The sequence below is a fragment of the Staurois parvus genome, unplaced genomic scaffold, assembly GCF_062004578.1.
Source record: "Staurois parvus isolate SC_StPar_1 unplaced genomic scaffold, SC_StPar_1.0 ptg000461l, whole genome shotgun sequence".
Taxonomy (NCBI): Eukaryota; Metazoa; Chordata; class Amphibia; order Anura; family Ranidae; genus Staurois; species Staurois parvus.
Window position 1 is genome coordinate 664991 of NW_028318257.1, and position 10976 is coordinate 675966.

The following is a 10976-nucleotide window of genomic DNA, read 5'->3' on the forward strand; positions in this document are numbered from 1 at the left end:
CCTCCCCAGACCATCATTGACCCACCACCTGATTGGTCAAAGACATTCACATCAGTGGCCTGCTGGAGGTAATTTTGTAGGGCTCTGGCAGTGCTCATCCTGTTCCTCCTTGCACAAAGGAGCAGATACCAGTCCTGCTGAAGGGTTAAGGACCTTCTATGGCCCTGTCCAGCTTTCCTAGACTAACTGCCTGTCTCTGGAATCTCCTCCATGCTCTTGAGACTGTGCTGGGAGACACCGCAAACCTTCTGGCAATGGCACGTATTGATGTGCCATCCTGGAGGAGTTGGACCGCCTGTGCAACCTCTGTAAGGTCCAGGTATCGCCTCATGCTACCAGTAGTGACACTGACCCTAGCCAAATGCAAAACTAGTGAAAAACAGTCAGAAAAGATGAGTAGGGAAAAAAAAGTCAGTGGCCTCCACCTTTAAAACCATTACAGCAGAGGCACAGATTCGGAAGGTGAAATCATAAACTGGAGCCAGGCGAAGGTCCGTATCACACAGGCAGCAGATGAGCTGAAGGGTTAAACAAGATGTGGAGTCAAGAAGCAAGCCAAAGGCCAGGTACCAGAGGGATCAAGATCAGGCGTATTCAGAGGGCAAAACCAGGTATGAGGCAGGACCACGCAGGGTCTTGTCATGGGTCATAGGAGCTGATAATAATGATCCTGAGTCTTGCAGTGCTTTAAACAGGCCACTGGGTACCAAAGTCCATTCATTCAGACATGCATGCTTACGCACACGTGCATGTGTAGATTCACGCACAGTCCTGATTCTGTGGACTGACCTGCACATGTGCAGTTCTTTAAGCATGGGCATAAACTTCACTGGTATTACTTAGAGGGCTTGCAAAAAGTAAAAACCCACAAAAGAAACAACCCCAAAATACTGCAAATGCCATACAGTCATGGCCAAAAATAATGGCACTCCTGCATTTCTGTCCAGCAATGCACCACTTTGCTCAGAAAACTAAATGTTTAGGCATTCTGGAGATTATTTATTTTGTTTGTATTGATATGACACAAAAAAGCGGGCAAAAAAAAAAAAAAAAATCTGACACATTCCACACAAAACCCCACAAATGGACTGGACAAAATTATGGGCATCTTCTCAAAATTGAGTAAGAAATAGTTGCATTCCAAGTTTGTGATGCTCCTGTAATTTGTAATTAAACTCACCTGTACCAATTAACAGATCCTAAAGTTACTGTGTCCACTGTGTGCAACATTGTCAAGAAGTTTACAGCCCATGGCCCTGTAGCTAATCTCCCTTGCCCTGGACGTCGGCTTACAGACAAATTCAAGCTGACCTGAAGACAGAGTGTACAACTGTGTCAACTCACTATATGTCGCCATCTGCATCAAAAGAGACGCCATGGTAGGAGACCCAGGAGGACCCCACTGCTGACACAGAAACATAAAAAAGCCAGAATGGAGTCTGCCAAAACTTACCTGAGGAAGCCAAAATCCTTTTCGAAGAATGTGCTGTGGACAGACGAAACAAAATTACAGTTTTTTGGTAAAGCCCATCATTCTACTGTTTTAAAAAAAAAAAAAAGAAATGAGGCCTTTAAAGAAAAAATGCAGCCCCTACAGTCAAACATGGTGGAAGTTCACTGATGTTTTGGGGTTGCTTTGCCACTTCAGGCATTGGATGTCTTGATCGTGTGCATGGCATTATGAAATCTTAAGACTACCAAAGAATTTTGAGCTGCAATGTACAGCCCATTGTCAGAAAGTTAGGTCTCCATCAGAGGTCATGGGTCTTACAGCAGGATAATGACCCAAAGAACATATCAAAAAGCACCCAGAAATTGTTTCAGACAAAGTGCTGGAGAGTATTGAACTTGCCAGCAATGAGTCCAGATCTCCATCCCATAGAGCACCTGTGGAGAGATCTCAAAACGGCAGTTAGAAAAAGGAACCCTTCCAACCTGGCAGACCTGGAGCAGTTGGCGAAAGAAGAGTGGTCCAAAATTCCAGTAGAGAAGTAGAAGAAACTCATTGATGGTTACAGGAAGCGATTGATTTCATTTATTTTTTCCATAGGGTGTGTTGCTACCAAATATTAAATTGAAGGTGCCAATAATTTTGTCCAGTCATTTTTGGGGTTTTGTATGGAATGTGTCAGATTTGGCTTTTTGTTTCTCCACTTTTTTGTGTCATACCAATACAAAATAAATGAACATGAGAATGCCTAAACATTTGTAATTGCAACAATTTTCTGGGCGAAGTGGGACATTATCTGACAGAAATGCAAGGGTGCCAATATTTCTGGCCATGACTGTACCAAAATAAAGAAAACAATATGCCCCTAAAGTAACAAGACATAACCTATAATAATACCACTTAAAATTAAAGCCCCCCCAACTTCCTTTTAATAGAAAATAAAGCAGCAAAAGGTTTGATATAAATTAAATATAAAGTACATTTTCTTAAATTGACCCCAATCTTTCTCTGTGCAGTTTGTCAGCTTCTCTTATGCTTTCCCTACATTAGCTTCTAATTCACTGACACTATGGCTGCTCTGTGTCCCCAATTCCCAAATAATAGTCAAGGGATTTTAAAGTCTGATGGCCATAGGTCAAAGGCCACGCAGTGCATTATAGTTTGAATAATTCACCTGGCCACATAAATTCACCAGGACAGCAAATCTCAAACCCACAAGATCTCCCTCACACCTAAACCTGATTCCTAAAATAAATCCCTAATTTCTAATGGTCATGCTGCTTTAATTTTGTTCAGATGGAAATAATGATCACTTATCACATATACAGTATCTCACAGAAGTGAGTCCACCCCTCACAGTTTTGTAAATATTTGATTCTATCTTTTCATGTGACAACACTGAAGAAATGACACTTTGCTACAATGTGACGTAGTGAGTGTACAGCTTGTATAACATGTAAATTTGCTGTCCCCTCAAAATAACTCAACACACCGCCATTAATGTCTGAACCGCTGGCAACAAAAGTGAGTACACCCCTAAGTGAAAATGTCCAAATTGGGCCCAATTAGCCATTTTCCCTCCCCGGTGTCATGTGACTCGTTAGTGTTACAAGGTTTCAGGTGTGAATGGGGAGCAGGTGTGTTATATTTGGTGTTATCGCTCTCACTCTTTCATACTGGTCACTGGAAGTTTAACACGGCACCTCATGGCAAAGAACTCTCTGAGGATCTGAAAAAAAGAATTGTTGCTCTACATAAAGATGGCCTAGGCTATAAGAAGATTGCTAAGACCCTGAAACTGAGCTGCAGCACAGTGGCCAAGACCATACAGCAGTTTAACAGGTCAGGTTCCACTCAAAACAGGCCTCGCCACGGTCGACCAAAGAAGTTGAGTGCATGTGTTCAGCGTCATATCCAGAGGCTGTCTTTGGGAAATAGAGGTATGAGTGCTGCCAGCATTTCTGCAGAGGTTGAAGGGGTGGGGGGGTCAGCCTGTCAGTGCTCAGACCATACGCCACACACTGCATCAAATTGGTCTGCATGGCTGTCATCCCAGAAGGGAAGCCTCTTGTAAAGGTGATGCACAAGAAAGCCCGCAAACAGTTTGCTGTAGACAAGCAGACTAAGAACATGGATTACTGGAACCATGTCCTGTGGTCTGATGAGACCAAGAGAAACTTATTTGATTCAGATGTTGTCAAGTGTGTGTGGCGGCAACCAGGTGAGAAGTAAAAAGATAAGTGTGTCTTGCCTACAGTCAAGCATGGTGGTGGAAGTGTCATGGTCTGGGGCTGCATGAGTGCTGCCGCCACTGGGGAGCTGCAGTTTATTGAGGGAACCATGAATGCCAACATGTACTGTGACATACTGAAGGGGAGCATAACTCCCTCCCTTCGGAGACTGGGCCGCATGGCAGTATTCCAACATAACGATCCCAAACACACCTCCAAGACGACCACTGCAGAGGCCCCTACTAAGAATGATGTTCTGCTGGACCTGGTAATTTCAAACCAAGCAGAGCTTATTACGAATGTCCATATAAAAGAACATCTGGGTAGCAGTGACCATAACATGATTTTATTTGTTTGCTGTAAACAGCGAGCACATACGGGAAAAATAAAACCGCTCAATTTTAAGAGAGCTAATTTTCCAAGCCTGAGAGCTGCTCTCCAAGCCTTAGACTGTGAGGGAATATTGGCATCAATGAACACAACACAGAAATGCGAGTTCTTCAAAAAGACTGTATGTGAACACACTGCAAAATATATTCCCATGGGCAACAAGTTTAAAAGGCTAAAAATCAAAGCTATGTAGCTTACGGCCAAAGTTAAAAAAAGCTATAGATAATAAGAAAAGAGCTTTTATTAAATATAAAAATGAAGGAACACTATCATTTAAACATTACAAAGAACATAACAGAATATGCAAAAAGGAAATAAAGGCCGCAAAAACTGAAAACGAATGACAGATTGCAAAAGATAGCAGGACCAACCCACAAAAATTCTTCAAATATATTAATAGTAAAAAGGTTCGGTCCGAGCATGTAGGCCCTTTACAAAATAATCTAGAGTGGGTGACTGGGGACAAAGAGAAGGTAAATGTATGAAATACCTTCTTCTGCTCTGTGTATAATGGGCATGGTATTGACACAGCTTCAGATGATCCTCATTGGCTCACAATTGATATGATCCAGAAATATTTAGACAGAATAAAGGTGAATAAAGCCCCTGGACTGGATGGCATACATCCACGGGTCCTTAAAGAATTGAGCTTTGTCATTTCAAAGCCATTGTTTCTAATTTTTAGGGACTCTTTAATGACTGGCATAGTACCACTGGATTGGTCAATATGATGCCAATATTTAAAAAGGAATCAAAATCTTTACCAAGTAATTATAGACTTGTTAGTTTAACTTCTATAGTTGGGAAAGATACTGCAGAGGTTAATAAAAGACCACATAGATGAGTTCTTGCTGCAAAAAAATATTTTAAGCAACAGACAGCATGGATTCATGAAAGACAGAAGTTGTTAAACAAATCTGATTTCTTTTTATGAGGTGAGCAAAACCTTGGACCAGGGGCGGACTGACCATTTGGAAACTCGGGCACTGCCCGAGGGCCCGGGGTCAGTAGGGGGCCCCATGAGATGCCCCTGGTACCTTTTTCATAGGCTTTTTTGAGTTTGGGCAAGGACACAGGGGCCCCATGATCCCCTATTGCCCAGGGGCCCCACGAGTTGTCAGTCCACCCCTGCCTTGGACAGAGGTGTGGCGGTGGACGTGGTATACTTGGATTTTGCAAAATCGTTTGACACAGTTCCCCACACATGGCTAATGTGTAAGGTAAAGTCTACAGGCTTGGAAAAATCTGTATGGAAATGGATCGTAAAACTGGCTAAAAGTTCTTATTCAGAGAGTAGTGGTTAATGATTCATACTCTGAATGGTCTAGGGTTGTCAGAGGTTCACTGTTGGGACCCTTACTTTTTAATATATTTATAAACAATATAGGGTCTGGGATTATAAATCCCATTTCAGTCTTTGCAGATGACACCAAGCTGTGCAGTGAAATAACGTCCTTACAGGATGTCTCCAACTTACAAGCCGACCTCAATGCTCTGTGTAATTGGGCAACTATGTGGCAAATGAGGTTTAATGTGGATAAATGTAAGGTTCTGCACTTGGGGGCTAAGAATATGCATGCATCATACATACTAGGGGGGGTACAACTGGGGGAATCTGGTGGAGAAGGATCTGGGGGTTCTGGTAGATCACAAGCTTAATAATGGAATGCAATGCCAAGCTGCGGTTTCTAAAGTGAGCAAAATCCTTTTTTGTATTAAAAGAGGTATAGACTCCAGAGAGAGAGATATCATATTACCCAAATCATTAGTACAAATCATTAGTAACACCTCATCTGGAATATGCAGTTCAATTTTGGGCACCAATTCACAAAAAGAACATTGGGGAACTGGAGAAAGTACAGAGAAGGGCAACCAAACTGATAAGAGGCATGGAGGAGCTCAGCTATGAGGAAAGATTAGAGGAACTAAATTTATTCTCTCTTGAGAAGAGGAGATTAATAGGGGATATGATCAACATTTATAGATACATCAGTGGTTCATATAGTGAACTCGGTGTAGAGTTATTCACCCTGAGGTCATCACAGAGGACAAGGGGGCACTCTTTACGTCTGGAGGAAAATAAATGTAATCTCCAAACACGGAAAGGATTCTTCACAGTAAGAGCTGTGAAAATGGGGAAAAGACTCCCTCAAGAGTTGGTTCTGGCAAGCTCTGAGGATTTATTGCTTTAAAAAGGGCCTGGATACTTTCTTAGATACACAGAATATAACTGGTTACTATTTATAGGTAAAGTTGATCCAGGGAATATCCGATTGCCTCTCGGGGGATCAGAAAGGAATTTTTTTCCCTGCAGGAGCTAATTGGACCATGCTTTGCTGGGTTTTTTTGCCTTCCTCTAGGTCAACTGTGGGTGTAGGATTATAACTGTTTTTTTTTTTTTTTTGGTAAAGCTGGATGGACTTTTGTCTGTTTTCATCCAGACTATGTACCTGGCAAAAAAATGTGGCTTTCTGTCTACAAATGCTCTTGAAATATCCTGGCTTAGAAAAATGCTTATAAAGTCCTCTAGGTTGGAACTTGACCCCTGACCGCATTTCTAAATTTTTCCAGCCGCATTTCCAATGTACTTTTATGGTTGTAGGGAGCACGGCACCCTTCTTCACATCAGGTGAACCTGCCCTAAAGCAACCTGCTTATGGATGTAAGTTTACACTATGATCGGGTGAGTATTGAATATTATTATTATACAGGATTTATATAGCACCAACAGTTTGCTCAGCGCTTTACAATATAAAGGGGGACAGTACAGCAACAATACAAATTCAAAACAAGAGGGATAGGAAGGCCCTGCTCCTGGGAGCTTACAATCAAATAGGGAGGGGCTGGCAGAACAAAAGGTAATAACTGTGGGGGATGGACTGATGGGGGAAATAAAAGATTTGGTTATTAGCTGAAGGCAGGATAGGCTTCCTGGAAGAGATGGGTTTTCAGGGATCGACTGAAAGTGGACAGAGTAGGAGATAGCCGGGCAGGAAGTTCCAGAGGATGGGAGAGGCTCTGGCAAAGTCTTGTAGACAAGCATGGGAGGAGGAGACAAGAAATCTGGAGATTGGTAAGGTGGATGAGTCTGGCAGAAGTGTTCATGATAGACTGAAGAGGGGATAGCCTGCAAAGAAGTAAGCCTATGAGGAGGGAGTTACAGTAGTCAAGTCAAGAGATAACAAGGGAGGGAAAAAGTTGCTTAGTGGTTTCAGTGGTTAAAAGTGGCGAATTTTGGAGATAATACGGAAGTGAAGTCTACAAGATTTGGACAGCAATTGGATTTAGGGCTGAAAGGACAAGTCAGACTCCAGGATTACACCAAGTACACTGACATGAGGGGAGGGATTGATAGTTGTATTGTTGATCTTGATGAAGAAGTCAGGGGAGGGGACACGAGCATAAGGGAATATTATGAGCCCAGTTTTAGAACATTGAGTTTGAGGAAGTTGTGTGAAATCCATGCTGACATGTCAGTTTATAAGTTAGTAATGCAAGGAGAAAGAGTGAGGTGAGGAGTAGAAAGATAGATTTGGGTGTCATCAGCATTGAGATGGTACTGGAAGCCATGGGAGTTTTTCAGATGACCAAGGGAGGAGGTGTAGAAGGAGAAGAGGAGGGTACCGAGGACACAACCTTGGGGGGCCCCTACAGAAAGAGGAAGTGGAGACCAGAAGACAGAATTATAGGTAACACTGAAGGAGCAATGTGATAGGTAGGAGGAGAACCAGGAGAGAGCAGAGTCTTGAAGGCCAAGAGAATGGAGCTTTTTGAGGAGGAGGGGATGGTCAACAGTATCAAAGGCCGCAGAGAGGTCGAATAGTATGAGTATGGAGTAGTGGCCATTGGTTTTAAGAGTTTAACATAACTTATTAGCGAGTTTTAGTAGGGCAGTTTCAGTGGAGTGTAGTAAGTGAAAGCCAGACTGTGAGGAGTCAAGAAGGTTGTAGACTAAGTGTTCTAAAAGTTTAAAGGCAAATATGAGCAAGGAGATGGGCCTTTAGTTGTCCAGGCTGGTGGGGTCAGTGAGGGCTTTTTAAGTATAGTGGTAATTAGTCCACATTTTAGAGGGGAGGGGAAGGTTCCAGTAGATGAGGAAAATTGAAGAGGGAGGGAGCATAGGATAGAAGAGGAGGATGACCATAGTAGTTGTGAAGGAATGGGGTCCAGTGGACATGTTAGGTGGGCTTCTGAAAGAACTTTAGCAACCTCTTTAGTAGTAGCAAGGTCAAAAGAGGAAAGCATTGAGGATGGTTTTGTACAGGGTATGTTAAGTGGGATAGATATCTGTGCAGTGGAGATGTCCCCATTAATTTTTTTATGTTTATGACCCTATGGTGGAAAGCGGATACATGTGAGTGCCAGGTTACAGGAGAGTGATCCAGAACATTGGAGGCTACCAGGCATCCAGGAGGGTACATCTGGAGACGTGGTTATCTATTGACTGATGTGGTTATTCCACTAAGCGAGTAGGCCCTTGTGGTCACATAAAGGAGGTGAGGAGGCACTTTGGCCACTTACGGATATCACATCACAGTGTGCGGCACCTATTGTCTGTGGTTACATTCACATGTGTGTGCAGGAAATTCTCGCACCTTGGAATTGCTAATATGGACTACAATATAGCATGATGCATTGCATTTGGACACTTTTCTTCACATGTGCTATTTATTGTGTTCCCCTGTGAGGAATCACTCACTTCACTAATTATTGGTCCCCCGATTGGGGATATATATGTGGGGGAATCACTAGTTCAGTTTGTGATTGTATATGTTTTTCATGCTCACGTATGTTTTAATTAATATATTTAGCGCTACACCATTATTATTGTATGTAATTATCATTTACTTTGTGGTTAAAGTTTAGGTGGCAGCTGCTTTTGTAGGGTTCATCCATTCTCAGCGCAGGAGGTTTTCTTTCATTATTTTGTGCAGTGGAGATGTCCCCATGAATTGCATCAATTTTGTTTTTGAGGTGATTGGCAATCTCAGGAGCAGTGAGTGAGTTACTATGTGGAGGTGGTGGTGTTTAAGTAGAGAGTTAAAAGTAAAGAAGCGATGAGAACTGGATGACAGAGTATTAATGAGGTTTACACTGTGATCAGGTCAGAGTATTAATGAGGTTTACACTGTGATCAGGTCAGTATTCAATATCTCTTTGGCCCATGACCCTTGAGAAGCCCGATTACATACACCAATCCCTACCCTCACAAACGTTCAGAGAAAGCCGGTGGGATTTGTGTTCTTGGCAGCTCAGTAGACATTGTCTAGGGCCTGAGGATAAGTGTTTCTCAACTTTGCAGAGGTCCATGGAGACTATAGTCCACGAGAAGCTCACTTCCATCCTGGAGGACACTTACAATACATTTTGGAAGGTCTAGGATCCTTTGATTTCTTATAATGCACAACTGAACATTGACAGAACCCTACTTTTGGTATGAGGACAATTGCTGCCCACATGGGACTGTCTTCTGCTTAGCCTTCCCTTCCCCTTTTCCTTCCTCTCCTCCTTAACCCAGGCAACTATCCTTTCTGGCTTCCTTTATCCTCAGCCTTCCACTTTTTTCTTTCCTTGTTGCCTATGATTGACTATTCTCTCCTTCTTACCCTAACATTATGCCTTTAGTCTAATTGGTGCCCCTCTCTGCCCTGGAGGCATTCCTACCTGCTGACGCAGAGCACCCCCTACAACATAGCTATTATCTCCTTCCTTGAAGACATCAATCACACCCTTGGTGTTCTGACTGTAATATTTTGTCACCTCCTACGATTGCCACTGTAACACTCCAGCAGACGTCAGTATCCTCGCCTCTGCTGTACATCCTATTTTGTATAATACTTTTGTGTCGCCTGTTCACCCTGTAAAAAATAAAAAAACTTTAAACAGATCCAATAAAGCTTTTTGTGAAACAAGATGCAGGGCGATGGTGAGGTGGATACAATGTAACAAGGTGCAGGGTGAGGGAGAGAAGGATACAATGTAACAAGGTGCGGAGCAATGGAGAGGAGGATACAGTGTAACAAGGTGCGGAGCGATGGGGAGGAGGATACAGTGTAACAAGGTGCAGGGTGAGGGAGAGAAGGATACAATGTAACAAGGTACGGAGCAATGGAGAGGAGGCTACAGTGTAACAAGGTGCGGAGCGATGGGGAGGAGGATACAGTGTAACAAGGTGCGGAGCGATGGGGAGGAGGATACAGTGTAACAAGGTGCGGAGCGATGGGGAGGAGGATACAGTGTAACAAGGTGCGGAGCGATGGGGAGGAGGATACAGTGTAACAAGGTGCGGAGCGATGGGGAGGAGGATACAGTGTAACAAGGTGCGGAGCGATGGGGAGGAGGATACAATATAACAAGGTGCGGAGCGATGGGGAGGAGGATACAATGTAACAAGGTGCCCGGATCGAGAGGTGGTAGACAAGAGATGGAGAGGATACAATGTAACAAGGTGCCCAGATCGAGAGGTGGTAGACAAGAGATGGAGAGGATACAATGTAACAAGGTGCCCGGATCGAGAGGTGGTAGACAAGTGATGGAGAGGATACAATGTAACAAGGTACAGAGTGATGAAGAGGAGAACACAATGGGATTTATTTTCTAAAGCTGGAGAGTTCAAAATCAGGCTCACTTCTGCATAGAAACCAATCAGCTTCCAGGATTTATTGCCGACCTTAATTGAACAAGCTGTAGGTAGAAGTTGATTGCTTCCTATGCAGAAGTGACCCTGATTTTGCACTCTCCAGCATTAGGCCCCTTCACACGGGCGTTCCGTTTTTTCATCAGTTCAGTTACGATTTTTTCCAAGAAAAAACAGATCAGTTCACATCCGTTTTTCATCCATTTCATTTTTTTTTATGGAAGAAAAATAGGGTTTTATTCCGTTCAAAAAACAGATGTTGTCAGAT